The following is a 15,645-nucleotide window of genomic DNA, read 5'->3' on the forward strand; positions in this document are numbered from 1 at the left end:
GAGCTGAAGACCAGACACTGATATTTGAATTATACTGTGAGGACTAGATCCTCATCGGGAGTAAGTCGGCATAGCTCCATTGAGTTCCACACATGTCTTTCTAAAGCAAGCTAAAGACCTGTCTCAGCATGGTTTGATTTTTGTGAACAAATGCCTGCTTTTTTTAATTTTTGCTAAAGCTCCAGCAGTTCTGAATTAAATACTGAGATTATATACTCACAATGCCTGAGGATATTATTAAAGCAAAGGATTAGTAAATTTCAAAAAAGGATTAGACTGAATAACAATTGCATCTGCAGTTACACTGTCTCCAATCAAATTCCAAGAGCTCGCAGTCCTTGTGCTACATGGCATGAGATAATCACTAGCTGGGGGCACGGGATGTAAATCCTTCTTCCCCCAGTGGGTAATATTGCATACCGAAGTGTATTATACTGGGTTTGCACCTTCTTCTGAAGCACCCAGACACAAGATACTGGATTAGATAGACCACTTGTAGAGGTAGGATACCAGACAAGATGGCTCCGTGTTTTGATCCTGCCTAGCAGTTCTTGTCTTCAGATCAGGAATCTGACATGCCAACCTCCTGTTTGTCCTAGGCTAACGTGTCTGGGTGTGCCTCACATTCTGCCCTAGAGGCCATGTTCCAGGTCACTTTAGGCTCCCACTATACTTGTCTTCAACTATTGCAGAGATGCAATACCCATCACAGGTTTTTCTTGGCACCCAAGTCACTGCAGTGGCCTCCTCAAGGAACCTCTTAACTTACTGTCACCTCTGGGTTTTCCTGCTGTCTCTTCATGAGCTTTAGTCCAGATAGCTACAGACATTTTGCTCAGCGCAGTATTCAAAAAGACCAACTTGTTAATAAAGAAGGTGCTGTGTATAAACATATTATAAATGCAGATTACCATAGAATTATCAACCTGGAAATTGCTTCCAGACATAAAACACAAACACACCTCCACATATTATGAATTTACCCAGCTCCCTTTTCTTCCAGTTGCCGTGATCCTCAGTGCTTTTGCAAGGCTCCGTATAGACCAAACTTGGCAGACCTTTGGTGGCCATCTCGATTGCATCTCCTTCTTTGGTTTCCTTAAGGCAACTAAGATCCAAACGAGGGGTTTAGATGGTCTTTTCCAGTTACCCTGGGGATGTTAGTTGTGGCTTGTCCACAGCTCTCAGCAGCACTGCAAGGGTTGCAGTAATGGGAGTGTTAGTACTTTATGATTCTCAGTGGTTAGGAGGTGGGGAAAAAAGAAGCAGAAATGGGGAAGGGGAGGTAGAAACAGCGAGGTGGGAAGTGGAAGTAACTAGAGAGAAAAGTAGAAGGGGAGTAGCTTGTAAGAGGGGTGTCTCTGAGTCATGAAAACAAAACCCTTAAGCACTTCTCCACCAGTTGTTCCTTTAAACTTAGAAATTCCAGAGCAGGTAGAGATTTGATCCATGTACCTGAAATCCCTGTGTCATCACTGGAGAGGGAATGGGACAGGTTTATCTTCTGACAGCTGACCAGTTACAGTCTGATTAGACTGGAGCAGCACATTGTGTGGAGGCAAAAAAGGTGTTACGTTCTTCCCAGCCCTTCCCTCAACATCAGAACGGCCATACTGGGTCAGACCAATGGTCCATCTAGCCCACTATCCTGTCTTCCGACAGGGGCCAATGCCAGATGTTTCAGAGGGAATGAACAGAACTGGGCAATTTCAAGTGATCCATCCCCTGTCATCCACTCCCAGCTTCTGGCAGTTGGGGGTTTAGGAACACCTAGAGTATGGGGTTTCATCTCAGGCTTTACTAGCCACATGCCATGGCTAACTTTATCTTCTCTTTTCAGTCTGTGTGTAAAGACTCCTTAATCCCATGACCAGCTCTCATGCTGAGATAGCCCTATCTGGTTTCCTCTCCGGGCACCTAGCAATGAGCACACTTGATCTCTAACCGTGTTGATTTGACTGGTTTTGAGCTGTCTGCCTTGTAACATTTCCATTTTTGACTGAAAATAAGGACTGCAAGTTGTCACACAACCCTTTCCATGCAGCTGCATCCCGTGTGTTGCGTGAATTTGTGATGCTGATCTATGAAGGAGACTTGGACTGGAAATACTGACAGCACGTCTTTGTCTTTGCTGGTTCTTGGCATTTAACGTTCACAAACTCTATTTTCAGCTCAATACATTTTTTTTTAATAAGCTTGTCACTTTGACATCAGCCAGATTCAAAGTGCCTGCAATAAACTGGATGGGTTGCATTCCTAACCAAGTTGGAATAACTATTGATCTGCTTTACCAAGTTTCACAGCGGAGTGACTTTTATTTGTTTGTTTGTTGGTGCCACTTTTAAATATTTATTTATTTATAATATTTGGAAACATGCTGAAAACTTCAGGCTTTCTGATTGAAGCCTGAAAACAAATCCAGAACAATATTTTCTCTCTTCATTGTCTTTTTTGTTGTTATTTAATATTTGTATTGCAAGACACAATGGAAGACCATTGTGAACAATGGAAGACTGAGCCCCATTGTGCCAGGTGCTGTATGAACCTATAATAAATGGCAGTCTCTGCCCCAAGGAATTTATAATCTAAAGACTAGACAGCAATCCTATGGAAATGCCATCCTGAACTGTGACATCAAATTCACCATAGAAATACAGTACATGTCAAACTCCTGTGTGAGCACAGTGCAAACCAGCAAGTTGCTGAGTGCCCTCGGCCCCCATCCTGGCCAGCATAGTGAGCTCCATCCCTCCGCACTTTGTGATGTTTTAGCTCACTCTCCAGCCAGCGGGAAGTGTTGATTTCAGACTGCAGGAAAGGTCAAGAGGCTCGGGACTATTTCAGACAGAAAGAGGTAGGAATGAATTCCAAATATGAGAGGCCGCTCTGAGAGTTGCAGCAGGTTGCTCTCCTGTATAGCAAGGGAGTTCCAGTCTGAGCACATCAGCTGATCTCAGCTGCAGCAGTACAGAGTGGGGGCAGAGGCATCTTTCAAGTGGAAAAGTCTCAAGGCCCTTAGGGCTTTGTAGGTCAGAAGTGACACTTTAAACTCCACCCAGAAGTCACCAGGCGGATCCCAGAGCATGAGCACCCAGCAGGTTATCCCATGCAACAAGCAGGCCACCACCTTCTTCACCAGCTTCAGCTTCTGAATAGATTTCATTGCCAGGAGAAGATCATCTACTAATGCAACAGACTGAAGTCCTGATGGCCCAGGTCAAGATGGAGGCTTCCAGATGCTCAGAGTTGTCCTGTCTCAAGATTTTCCATAATCTGATCTGATAATGGAGGATTAGATGCTGGTTCCCACTGGGATATGGTGTCAGCATCAAGAGATGGTTTTCTGAGCAGAGGCAAAACACAGCCTTCCTCTAAAGCAATCAGCACCCTGCTCACACCTCAAGGGAGGTGTTGACAGTCTCTCCCAGCAAAGGCCTGTAACTGGCCTTCACCAGCCAGGAGGGACAAGTGTTCAAACCACAGGTCATGGCTCAAAGTTCTCCTAACAGATACAGAACCTCCAGCTGTGGTATTGGCGACAATTCAAGCAGAAAGGAGCTATGGTACCATTTATCCCCTCAGGATATTGATTGCTCTGCCACAGCAGCCTGTTCAGTACTGAATCAATTTCACCCACAAAGTAACTAGAAAATGTTGTTGTGATCATATTGCATCCTGGATAGTTATTGATTCTACTCACTGCTGCAGTGTTCTGTGGTTCCCAGGGCTTCCTGCATATACTGCATCCTACTCTGAAAACATTTTAGACTAATAGTATTGGCATATGTAAGCAATTTACATTTTTGAGTCAGGCTAGGCCAACAGGTCACTTACTGACATTCTCCTTGTGGTTTGTAAGAGGCTACATGGCTGGAGATGGGATTTGAGGTTTTATGATTTTGCTTTGATTAATTTTTGTTTTGTGCAGAACAAAGAGCATCTCATGCAGTATAAATATGTGCTTATGTCTGTGTAGCCTTTCTGCTGTTTAGATTGCAGCTGCTTCCCTTGACACCACTGTAATAAAGAATAAACAAACCATGGAATGGGGGGAAAGTTTGCCATATTCTAAGTAGACTCATCTCTTTACATTCCTAATACGTTCCCACTCCTTATTTGGAGTCCTTAGATTAAAGCCAGATTGCTTTCAAAAACAGCTTAGTTTGCTTAGATGTGTGCCTCTGATGCACACATGAATAGCTAGTTAGGCACACTAGACTGACTGCAGTTACTGACTTGAATATATTCATGGTGATTGTGCGTACACATTAGGTGTGCAACTGCACTTGCATTTTGCATAGGCAATTGAGTGTCTGGGTATTTTGAAAATCTGGTCTTTAATCGTTAATTTACAGTGTCCTCCTGCAGTACACAGGTATGAAATGTGAGAGTGCCAAGGGCTACGCATTCTTCAGCTGACATCTTCTCTTATAGCTCTCCTGTAGCAACACATTATCCCATAATCATTAGTCCAGTTAGAGAAAGAATCAGTCCATTCATGCAAATTAAAAACCAGTTATATTTTGTTTGTTTGTTTGTTTTGAATGAAGATTGCAGAGTAACTTTCTTCGCTCCAGGAGAGCTGGTGTGCACACCAGCCCACCTCCTTTTCCTTAGAGCCACAGGAATCGTTTGAAGTCATTACAGCTTTCCGCCCAGCTACAGTACAGCTCACCAAGTATCACCTCTTTTGTTATACTTTTTCTCACTGAAACTTTAACGCAGTCTTCTAGGCATGCGTTGTCTCGAAGGGTCACACCGCCTACAGTCAGACCAGTTTTCTGCCAGTGTAAATGGTTTGAAGTCTGGCAGTGTGATCTAGCACAGTGGTTCTCAAAGCCTGTCCGCCACTTGTTCAGGGAAAGTCCCTGGCGGGCTGGGCCGGTTTGTTTACCTGCCGCGTCTGCAGGTTCGGCCGATCGCGGCTCCCGCTGCCCGCGGTTCACTGCTCCAGGACAATGGGGGCTGCGGGAAGTGCCACAGGTCGAGGGATGTGCTGGCCGCCACTTCCCGTTGCCCCCAATGGCCTGGAGCAGCGAACCGCGGCCAGTGGGAGCCGTAATTGGCCAATCCTGTGGATGCAGCAGATAAACCGTCCCGGCCCACCAGGGCCTTTCCCTGAACAAGTGGCAGACCAGCTTTGAGAACCACTGATCCAGTGGATAAGGGATTGAGAATCAAGAGGTGTGCGCTGTAATTCTGCCATTATCCTGCTGTGTGCCCTTGGAAAAATTGCTTCATCTTTCTGTGCTGCTGTTTCCCCTCCCACCCACTGTCCATCTTGTCTACTTAGACTATATGCTCTTCAGGGAAGGGACCACCTCTCACTGTGTGTCCGTACAGGGCCTAGCACAATGGGACTCCAATCATAGGTGCTACTGTAATACAAATAATATGATTATTGCAATAATGAAATCAAAGGATCTATGCCTATTTATACCAGCAGAGAATGTGGCCATATTTCTCTTCTCCTTGTACCATATTTTAGCTGCATTAGAGCAACAGCATTTCCTTCACTAATGGCACAAACATTCTAGAGATGCATTGTTTTCTTTTACAGTGATGTGGGGGGGGGTGTGTTCTTTGGCAGCTTAACGCTGGTGTTATTTTAATTGCTGCCCTCCTCATTTGGTGTAGCATCATTGCAGAAGGGTCTCTTCCCTCTTGTAATGACCATACGCCCTCACTGCCTTTGTCAAAATGGCCTGTTAGCAACTTGGGAGGCAAAGAAGCCCTTATTCAGCCTTTTTCTGACATCCCCTCACCAGATGTTGATTTATGGCCCCAGTTAGCAGAATCAGAAGTGATGAAACTGAGAAATTAACCCCCGTCCCATCTCTGAGTTAATGGAATGGAACTGGAAGCTCAGTGAAGCAGAAAGCCAGTGTCATCAATTTGCTTTCCAGTTACTCTCCAAAAACACAGCAGCATCAGGATGTCAGTCACTGTGATCTCACTGAAGTGCGGACACAATGGAATAACTGGTTCCTGCCTCGGGTCAACAGCAGCTTCCCATTCCCTTCTTATAAGCTGGCACTGTACAAGGTCAGTAAAAACTCAGTCATTGTTTCTGGGTTGAGGCTGAATATTGCATATAGTTCTGCATGCGGCTGGTGATTTAATGGGTATAATTCCCTGGGCGTCCAATAGGATAGTAACAGAGACATTCTTGTGTGCCTAGCTTTGGTTTCCAAAGCCGACAGCTTTCAGTGACTGACACCGTTGATTCTGAAAATAGCTAGATACAAATGAAATGACCTCAAGAACATCTAATGGGGTATCAACAGGGCCTTGTAACTTTTCTGCTCCCTGACACTACCTGAAGCCACAGACTAAGGCATGTAAATATTGTCACATTAAGGAGGTAACTACTTTTTCTCGGGCAGATCCCTTATGGAATCTCTTCAGTTCTATCTTATTTCAGTGTTGACTGTCTTCTAGTATTATTATTATTTATTTATTACCATAGCACTAAGGAGCCCTAGTTACGGACCAGTACCCTTTTGATAATACCTGTTTTTTCTCATCTGTTTCCATTATTAATGTTATGACGCCCAGTCTGAATAGTCAGTCTCCAACATAACATACAAAGTTCCTCTGATCACAGTTAATTTCCTAGAGGTGTTTCAGCTATAAAACTTAAAACTTACCCACATGGATACTCTCTCTTTAGCTCTGTGCATGGTAAGAATGTGGTTCTTGCTTAGGATAGAAGAGAATAAAAACAAATCAGCAAAACATATGCAACTTTTTCTACCTATTGGTAAAAGCAGCTCCTCGCCCACCCACCTTCCCTGCAAAATATAGCAAAATCTTTTGGTCTTGCTTTGCATGAAAATATTTTCCCAACTCTTTCACTCCAGGCTCTTCTCCTGAATGATGAATTGAGAGGAATCAGACACATCCTCTCTGCTTTGTAAATTAAAGGTGTTTAAAGGAGTGTTCATATTTTTATAGGTCAAATCCTTTGTGCTGTTGTACAGGTGTGACTATGCTGCATTCCAGTCCTGATCCTTTCCTTTCAGATGTGTTCCTCTGACACAGCAAATGTCCGTACAGGCTGCAGCTCCTGATGTCCTAGTTGCTCATATCTGCAAGACTCACAAAATATGTGACTCAATCTTAGGGGATAAAACAAGATAACACCTAATTAGGGAAAGGCAAAGCAGCTCGGCCAGATAAGAACTGAAGCCTGAACCTAATTTGAGGTTCGTGAACACTTAGTTAACTTGACTTTTCTCCATGATTTTTCATTTCCAGGAGGTTCTGTCCCTCCTGCAGCAAAAGGGAATGGCAATAAGTGAAGAGAGGATGCTCTTTTGGGCAGCTCCAGCAGGTATGCAGAGAATCTCATGGCAGAACCTACTTTTGTGAGATTACCAGGCCGATTCTGCAGACCCAAGAGGTTCAGAGAAGATTCTGATAAGTATTGAAAACTTTTAGATGCCTCTCAAAACCAGTCTCTCTGAACCTTTGGGTGTTTCCCCTTCAGTAGGAGTCTTAATAATAATAATTGTTCTATTTTATATTGTAATAGCAACTAGGAGCTCCAGTTATGGACCAAGAAACCATTGCGCTTGGTGCTGTACAAACATGGGACAAAAAGATGATCCCTGCCCCAAATAGCTACTGACACGGTGCTAATGAAACCAACGCGCAAACCAAGAATGATGTTTGGTTTTTTTCCTTCTTCTAAATAACATTCTTAACTAAAGCAAACTATTTTTACCTAATAACAGCTGACAGTAGCGTTGTACTGGCTTTTGTGTTGATTTAGCTCTGTCTTTTATAGACTAAATTTTCAAGTGCTCAGTATCGGCAATAAATACAGCCACAATTCAAAGCATGTGTTGGGGAAATGCAACTAATTTTAAGGATTTAAGTTTTCTAAACCAACCAGCTTCTGCAGAAAATACTAATTAGGCTGTGCACCAATTTGCTGTCTTCTTGGCAGCAGTAGTGGCAAGAATTGAATAGTTTTGGAGAGGAAGAAGTCTCACAGAAAGGGGCACGGAAGGAGGATGAGGTTCCCCCCGCAAGCCATCTCTGTACGTCTTTATGTCTCTTTGGATTCTGGCCCATCACTTAGGCCTTGGCTACACTTGAGAGTTACAGCACTGTTGGTGGCTTTATAGTGCTGTAACTCACTCCCCGTCCACACTGGCAAGGCACACACAGCACTGTATCTCCGTGGCTACAGCGCTGCTTGTACTCCACCTCCACGAGAGGAATAAAGAGTATAGCACTGTTGCTGCAGTGCTGCGCCACCAGTGTAAACCGGGAATAATCTTAGCACGCTGTGACTGACCTCCGGAAGCTTCCAATAATCCTTTTAAGTGAAGGTTACTCTCTTTGTTTTGTTGTGATGCCTCTCTTTGTTTTGTTATGAACTCCAGGCTCCGGAGCTGCTTATCAAAAAAACAAACCCAGCTCCTGTTTGCTGTGAATGAGCAGAGGCAGGGGGGCTCCCTTTGGAATGCCCACAGCTAGTGTTTGCTTGAGAATAGGGGGAGGGAGGCGGCTTGAGGAGAGAAGCAGCGCGCCAGGCGGGTGCGGGGGAGTGTTCCGTTTTGGCGAGGCTGCTTATCTGGTCTGTGAGGGGAAAAAAAGCTGTTTGCTTTCAGTGAGTGGGGGAGAGGGTCGGAACGTGCAAGGCAGGGAGCTGACATAGTGTTGACTCCAAAAATCCACTCTCTCTCTCCCCCACGTTCCCTGTCACACTCCACCCCACCCCACCCTTTTGAAAAGCACATTGCAGCAACTTGAACGTTGGGATAGCTGCCCATAATGCATCGCTCCCAATACTGCTGCAGATGCTGCAAATGTGGCTACGACAGTGCGCTGGTAGCTGTCAGTGTGGCCAGACTGCAGCACTTTCTCTACTCAGCTGTACGAAGACAGGTTTAACTCCCAGCGCTGTACAGCTGCAAGTGTAGCCATACCCTGAGACTCACTACAGTATCACTCTGCAGACCCAACCCCTTTGGCTTCAAAAGCACTAGCCTAAAGGGGCATTGCCACTCGCTCAGCTAAAAGCGAGAACTGTTAGACATGTGCAGGTCCAGCCTCCATCCAAAGCACACTGGTCAATGGGAAACTTCAATGGGTTTGGAGCAGGCCTTAGAGGCTAGGGATATATAAGCCTCTGCAACATAATTCTCATGTACCATTAGGTGAAAATAATTTGGTTTCATTAAGAACTTTATTTTTTTAAAACCTTGTGCCAATATTTGGTCATATTGTGCCTTTAAAAATTAGAATTAATAGAATAATAATTATAGTTAATAATTATAGTAACTTAGCTCTTATATTACAGAGACGAGGTGGGTGAGGGAATATCCTTCATTGGATCAACTTCTATTGGGGAAAGAGAGAGACTTCTGAGATACACAGAACTCTCCTTCAGGATAGCATATCAAACTTCTGGGCCAGAAACAACAGGTAATGACAGTTGCTGGCCCTTTGTCCAGCATAACATAGAAGGACTGACCTTCTTGATCTTCACTTGTATTCTAAAGGGCGTGTGCTAAATAAATTAGATTGTAATGCCTCCAGCATCATTTCTGCTTTCACTTTGCACAGTGTCTGTCCTGTCTATACTATTTCTCATTGGTCTGACTGACCCCTTTTCTTAGCTAGTACATTTGAGAAAAAGCGTACTGCCTCTGCAAACTTTGCTGAATGCAATACCACATTTCACCAGTAGGGGGACATTTCCCCATGTTACCCTATTGACTCCATGAATCATGCTCATCGGTTAACAACCATATGTTCACTATTAAAGTCCTACCACACCTGCAATCTTAGGGCACTGCCCTGACCATGGAGTGGTTTGGATTGTCTTGCCAGGACTTCACTCTGGATGTTGGTGTTCTCAGTGATTCAACCCATTTGTTGGTGCTGCCAGGAATTAGACAAACATTTTCCTGGAATTTGACGCATTCGTCAGGAAGCCTTGTCTGTACTCCAGGGAGTGCTCAGATGTGTGTAACCTGCTCTGAAACTTGTGAAAGGTCTTTATTTTGGCGTAGAGTGAGGAGGGTGTTAAAACCATTTTACAGTTAGCTCTAAGTAAAAGAAGTGCTGCTCAGATTACAATGTGTGAGTCTCTTGGATGGATGAGTTGAGGTCCTGTCTGTGCCGCTTAAACATTAATTATTCCATAAGGCACTTTTAATAAACCTTTTGTTTTGGGGTGCCTGGCCAAAGTTTCCATTATCTTTGTTGGTGTGCAGTTTGCTTTGGCCCCCCCCCCCATTAGTTTCCAACCTCTATAACACTAACCGCTGGAGTCAGTGGTGGCTGAGCCCTGCGTAACCCTCACCCATGTCATATGACAGGGACCATAAAAGAATATCTCCTGATTTCATACTCCACCCCAGAGTTGGCTGCATTTTGGGTTGTGTTCTTCTGTAAAGTTAGTCTGGGTTCTTCAGGGCAAAGATGCTGTGAAGAAGTAAAAGTGATGATGCTTGATTACTAATCATTAAATTAAGGCATGTCTGTGGTAATAATGCACAGCTGAGATATAAAAATATCAGGATACTTGGCTCCTACAATTAATGTAATGACAATGGAATACATCCTTGCTACCTATGGTTTGAGCTTCCCCCACCAACTATTCTAGCCAATTTAAACATAGGTTTCCCCCAAAAGAAATACTTTTGCCCACTGAAACATTTTCCTTTACTTCATGCCTGATGCTATGGATCCCAGTGACTCTATTCTGCATGATGCTTTTGAATTTATCTGCCCGATGGTTGTTTTTTTTTTTTTTACTCTTATGGCATCACATTATTATAATAATCTGTAGTGATGTAATTAACATTCCTGCTTTGTGTGAGTAATGATGTACTAACCCAGGAATTTCCAAAAGATGAATCGGTATTTGATATACTCCCGGTATATTCAGGTGAAACATGCTGCTGTGCTTATGAATGCCCCCGCCCCACTATACAAAAGCTGAAGGCACCAGCTTGCAGGTGAATGTTCCAGGAACATCCCAGTAGGATGCACCTATTGTGCTAATTTATAGTGTGTCTGCCCCCTTTTCTTATCTAGTCTATTTGCAGAGGCATTACACTTGCGCACACATTTTGCTTGATGCAATATCACATTACACCAGTAGGGGTATATTGCCCAGTTGGGTCTCTTAATCATGCTCATCAGTTGTCTAATTCTTTTCAGCACCAACAACAAATGTACTATAGGGACCCAATTTGTGCTCACTGAAATCAGTGGCAAAGCTCCTTGGCCCAGATCCTTAAAGGTACTGAGGTATTTGAAATCAATGGGAGCGAGGCCCCTGAGTATCTTTGAGGAGCTGGGCCCTCCTGACTTCAGTAGTGCAGGAGCAGGCCCTCAGTGATAGGGTTACCATAACTGAACATTCAAAAAAGAGGACATTCCACAGGGGGTGTTGCCCCTGCGCACAGTCCACCCCTGCTCTGCCTCAGGTCCTGCCCCTCTCCCTGCTCTGCCCTGCCACTGCACCCCTCCTCACCCCTGGCCTGCTATGTCCCTCCTCAGTCCCTAACCCACTGCTTGCCTCCTTCTCCCACCTGCCACTCACCTCCTCAGAAACCTCCATGCCTGCCCTGAGAACCTCCACCTGCTGCTGGCTTGCTGCTGGCCTCCTCACGCCTGCCTGCCTCTTCAACCCCTGCTGCTGGCCTTTTCAAACACACACCCCTGCCTACTGCTGGCTTGCCACCTGCTTCCTCACCCTCCCACCTGCTGCTGGCTCCCTTGATGCTTGCCTCTTCACTGCCTGCCACTGGCTTGCTGCTTGCCTCTTGACCCTTCCTGCCTGCCACTTGCCTCCTCACGTGCCTTCCAGCCAGCCAGCCACTGGCTCCCTCTTAACCACCCCCCACCTGCTGCTGCTTTTTTTTTTTTTAAATGGGAAGGGGCCTCAGGAAATCATCTAGTCCAGGGATCAGCAACCTTTCAGTAGTGCTGTGCCGAGTCTTCATTTATTCACTCTGATTTAAGGTTTTGTGTGCCAGTAATGCCTTCTAAAAATGTTTAAATGTCTCTTTACAAGTCTATAATATATAACTAAACTATTGTTGTATGTAAAGTAAATAAGGTTTTTAAAATGTTTAAGAAGTTTCATTTAAAATTCTGAGCCCCCTGGATCATTGGCCAGGACCCAGGCAGTGTGAGTGCCACTGAAAATCAGCTTGTGTGCTGCTTTTGGCACATGTGCCATAGGTTGCCTACCCCTGATCTAGTCCAATCCCCTGCTCAAAGCAGGACAAATCCCCAAACAGGTTTTTTTCACCTCTGTTCCCTAAATGGCCCCCTCAAGGATTGAGCTCATGACCCTGGGTATAGCAGGCCAATGCTCAAACCACTGAGCTATCCCTTCCCCCCTGCTTGCTTACTCACCCTCCTGCCACAGGTCCCTCAGCTCCTAGGATCAGGGGCAGCCAAGGGGTCTCCACGTGCTGCACCTGCCACAAGCACAAGCTCTGTGGCTCCCATTCGCCAGGAAAAACGCCAGTGGGAGGTGCCGGAGCTGCGGAGCAGGGCTTGCAGGCACCAGCAGCGGGCAGAGAGCCTTCAGCCCCCCCGCCCAACCCTAAGAGCCAGAGGGACCTGCCGGATGTTTCCCGGGAACCACCCCAGGTAAGCACCGTTGGGACTCTCCACCTCACTCCCCAGCAGGTCCATCTGGCAGTTAGGGTCGGGTTGGGTCAGGGGGTGCGGAGGGCTCTCTGCACACTGTTGGTGCCTGCAAGCCCCGCTCCGCGGCTTCGGCAGCTCCCATGCACCCCCCTCGCACTCAGCCTGTCAGTGACGATGAGCACCAGGGCCCAGGGGAGCGCTCCGCCTCACTCCACACAGCCCGGGAAGCTGTGAGCGAGGACTGCTAGCCCCCGCTGAGAGTTGCCAGCGAGAGGCAGCAGGAGAAGGAACCAGCCACCCCCTGCGCCCACAGGAGACATGTAAGCTCCTGCCACCACTGTGCCCAGGGGCTGGCACAGCCCAGCTCCTCCACCGGATGGAGTCCCAGGCACCAAGGAAGGGGGAGGGGGTTGCTACAGATTGCAAACCAAGAGCAGAGTTCCCTGCCTGCCTGTGGGGTGCCTCTGCTTCCCACCTCCCTGCTGGGACATGTTGCGGCTCTGCACCTGTGTGTGTCAGAAGTTGCCCTGTGTAAGGGTTACCATATGTCCATATTTTCCTGGATGTTTTTAGATATTTAAAAATTTCTCCAGGATGGCAATTTAAGAACTAAAAAGCTGGACATGTCCGGGAAAATACGGATGTATGGTAACCCTACGCAATGAGGAGACAGATATCACTGTGTCCAGGCTGAACACATCTGCTGAGGCGCTTATCATTCCATTTACATCCAAGCAGAAGGCATCTTCTGAAGGTGCAGGTATAGTTAGGGGGAATGCAGCTGCTGCTGGCTGTTCAAGGCACGTCCTGAAAGAATGCAGCTGCCGTAGTGTTGGATTTACCAGGCACATGCTAACATTCCATTGATTGTAGTGCACAGCTGCAGAGCAGATACATAGGAAGCTCGGCAATGGGGCAGCATTAATCTGCATCCAGCTCCTGGCTGCACAGCAGCACTATAGTCAGAGGAAGCCGGAGGTGAAAGTAAGCCGGTCTGGTACAGCGTACCAGCAAGAGCCAGTATGCTGTGCCAGCCTGGACTGGCTTCCGTGGCGGTGATTTAAAGGGCACAGTGCTCTGGCCGCTGCGGGGAGCCCTGTGCCCTTTAATTCATCCCTGAGCCCCGAGGCTCCCAGCCACCTCTACAGCTGATAGCTCCAGGGTGATTTAAAGGCCCTGGCGCTCACAGTCACAGCCGGAGCCCCAGGGCCTTTAAATCTCGAAAGGTCCTGCCTCTTCTGGTTGAGGCCCTGCCTCTTCTGGTTGAGGCCACGCCCACGCTCAGGATTCCAGCAGTATCAGTAAGTCCTTTAAGTTACTTTCACCTCTGGAGGAAGCTGTGCCTCGTGTGTGCTGCAGCTTTTCAGTAACACACTCCTTGCATCACATGTAGTCTTCTGCCCCAGCTTCGCAGTCAGGGTTTGACCTCTGCCAATAACCACCCAAAGAATTCCACATTGTATCAAGAGCAGAAAGCGAACAACAAGGAGGTCTCTGTCTTGCACTGTTTCACACAAAGTTCCCTTCCTAGTGCTGGAAATGACCCAGCCGTTTCCTGGGTTGGAGTGCAAGGCACACTTTTCTCCCTGGCTTCAGAAAAGCCAGTAAAGAATTTTGCATGGAAATCTGCTCAAAAGTATCAGGAATTATTTGTCATTTCTGTATTTTCCATGCTAGTGCATCTGCTTTGAAAAAAGAATGAATCGAGACATTTATAGGAACAGGCCCAAAGTCTTACACGGAAAGAGAGCCTGCCCCTGTCGACTCCTTTGTGCATGAGAAATGAGTACTTGCACCCTTCAGAGAGTGCATTACCCACGGTGGGTATGCAGTTTTCTTGCAGTATCAGTGGGGACCGGGACATACAGTATATTTCTTTGCAACCACCTTGGAAAACCTGACCTTGGTATTTTAGCTCCCATAACATGCCCACTGCAACAACTCAGATTTCCTGATGTGCTTTTGCTGTCATCTCCCAATATCTGGCCATTTGGGACACAATCTGTGCAACATTGCTCCCCTTGAAGACCCACCAGAGTGAGAGTCCAGCAGCCTTCAGGAGACAGCATGAGGTGGCTTTGTTCTTAATGGGTCCTCAAAGAGCTTGTTTTATTTTCAGCTATTGCTTAGCTTGGAAGCCTCCTTCCACAAACTCAAGCCCCATCTATTCCAGGGAGCATCCTGGCTCTGTGGGTTATGCTCCATTCTTCCTTTGCTCTGTATTATAATGAAAAGGTTGTGTTCTCGGGGATAGGGTCTTGTTGTAATGGATGCATGTTTGCAAACAACAGGCATAATTACCGTGTAAATCTCACACATTACAGCATGGTTCCTTCTGCTTACACAACACACATCTCTACCATTTGAACTAAGGGAGAGCTGCCTTGCTGTTTGTACGATTTCCATGAGTTCAGCTAAGGGCCACCTCACTCAGTCCTACTCACTACATTATACGCTATCATGTATTTACAGCTCTATGGTTTATAGACGCGAATAAGAATAAAAGCACAGTGGGTGGGGAGGAGGTGTCCTGGATCTGAGTTAAATGAGATTTGACTTACCTTAAATGATTGGCTGTTTTAAACAAACTGTTGCGTTCCTAGATGCCTAGGTATTTGGCATCACATAAACAAAGAGACAGATTTTCAAAACCTTTAGACCTCAAATTCACCCATGCTGCTCACTCTCTATGTATATTTACCACATGTGGCCATGCAAATTGTTGTAATTGCTTATGCACCAAATATTTTATAACAAACTGGCCTACATTTTTATAAATAAGGTTAGCTCTATCCTGCCATGTACATATGTCAGAGGTACTTTGAAGGATGAAATAATAGTGATGAAAAAATAAATGCCCCTCTAATTTAAATTACCGGATGTTGTGACTTTTAATTACTGACTGGAGTGGATCATACACTGATCATATTTTTAATGTGATCTCTCAAATGGCATGTTAGGAAAGACACAACATAAAATCAAACTCTCTTGAGTCTTGTATAGCTGTGAGCT

The 15,645-nt window shown here is 45.8% G+C and overlaps 1 long non-coding RNA gene across 1 annotated transcript in view; it reads left to right on the forward strand.

The window, feature by feature from the left end:
* LOC127030768 (uncharacterized) overlaps positions 1-15,645 on the forward strand; it is a 33,723-nt gene that overhangs the window by 7,495 nt on the left and 10,583 nt on the right. Inside the window, exon 2 of the long non-coding RNA XR_007768473.1 lies at positions 5,907-6,045. This is a non-coding gene — a long non-coding RNA (uncharacterized LOC127030768). The remainder of the gene's footprint in view (positions 1-5,906; positions 6,046-15,645) is intronic.

Source organism: Gopherus flavomarginatus, chromosome 11 (genome assembly GCF_025201925.1).
Source record: "Gopherus flavomarginatus isolate rGopFla2 chromosome 11, rGopFla2.mat.asm, whole genome shotgun sequence".
Classification (NCBI taxonomy): domain Eukaryota; kingdom Metazoa; phylum Chordata; order Testudines; family Testudinidae; genus Gopherus; species Gopherus flavomarginatus.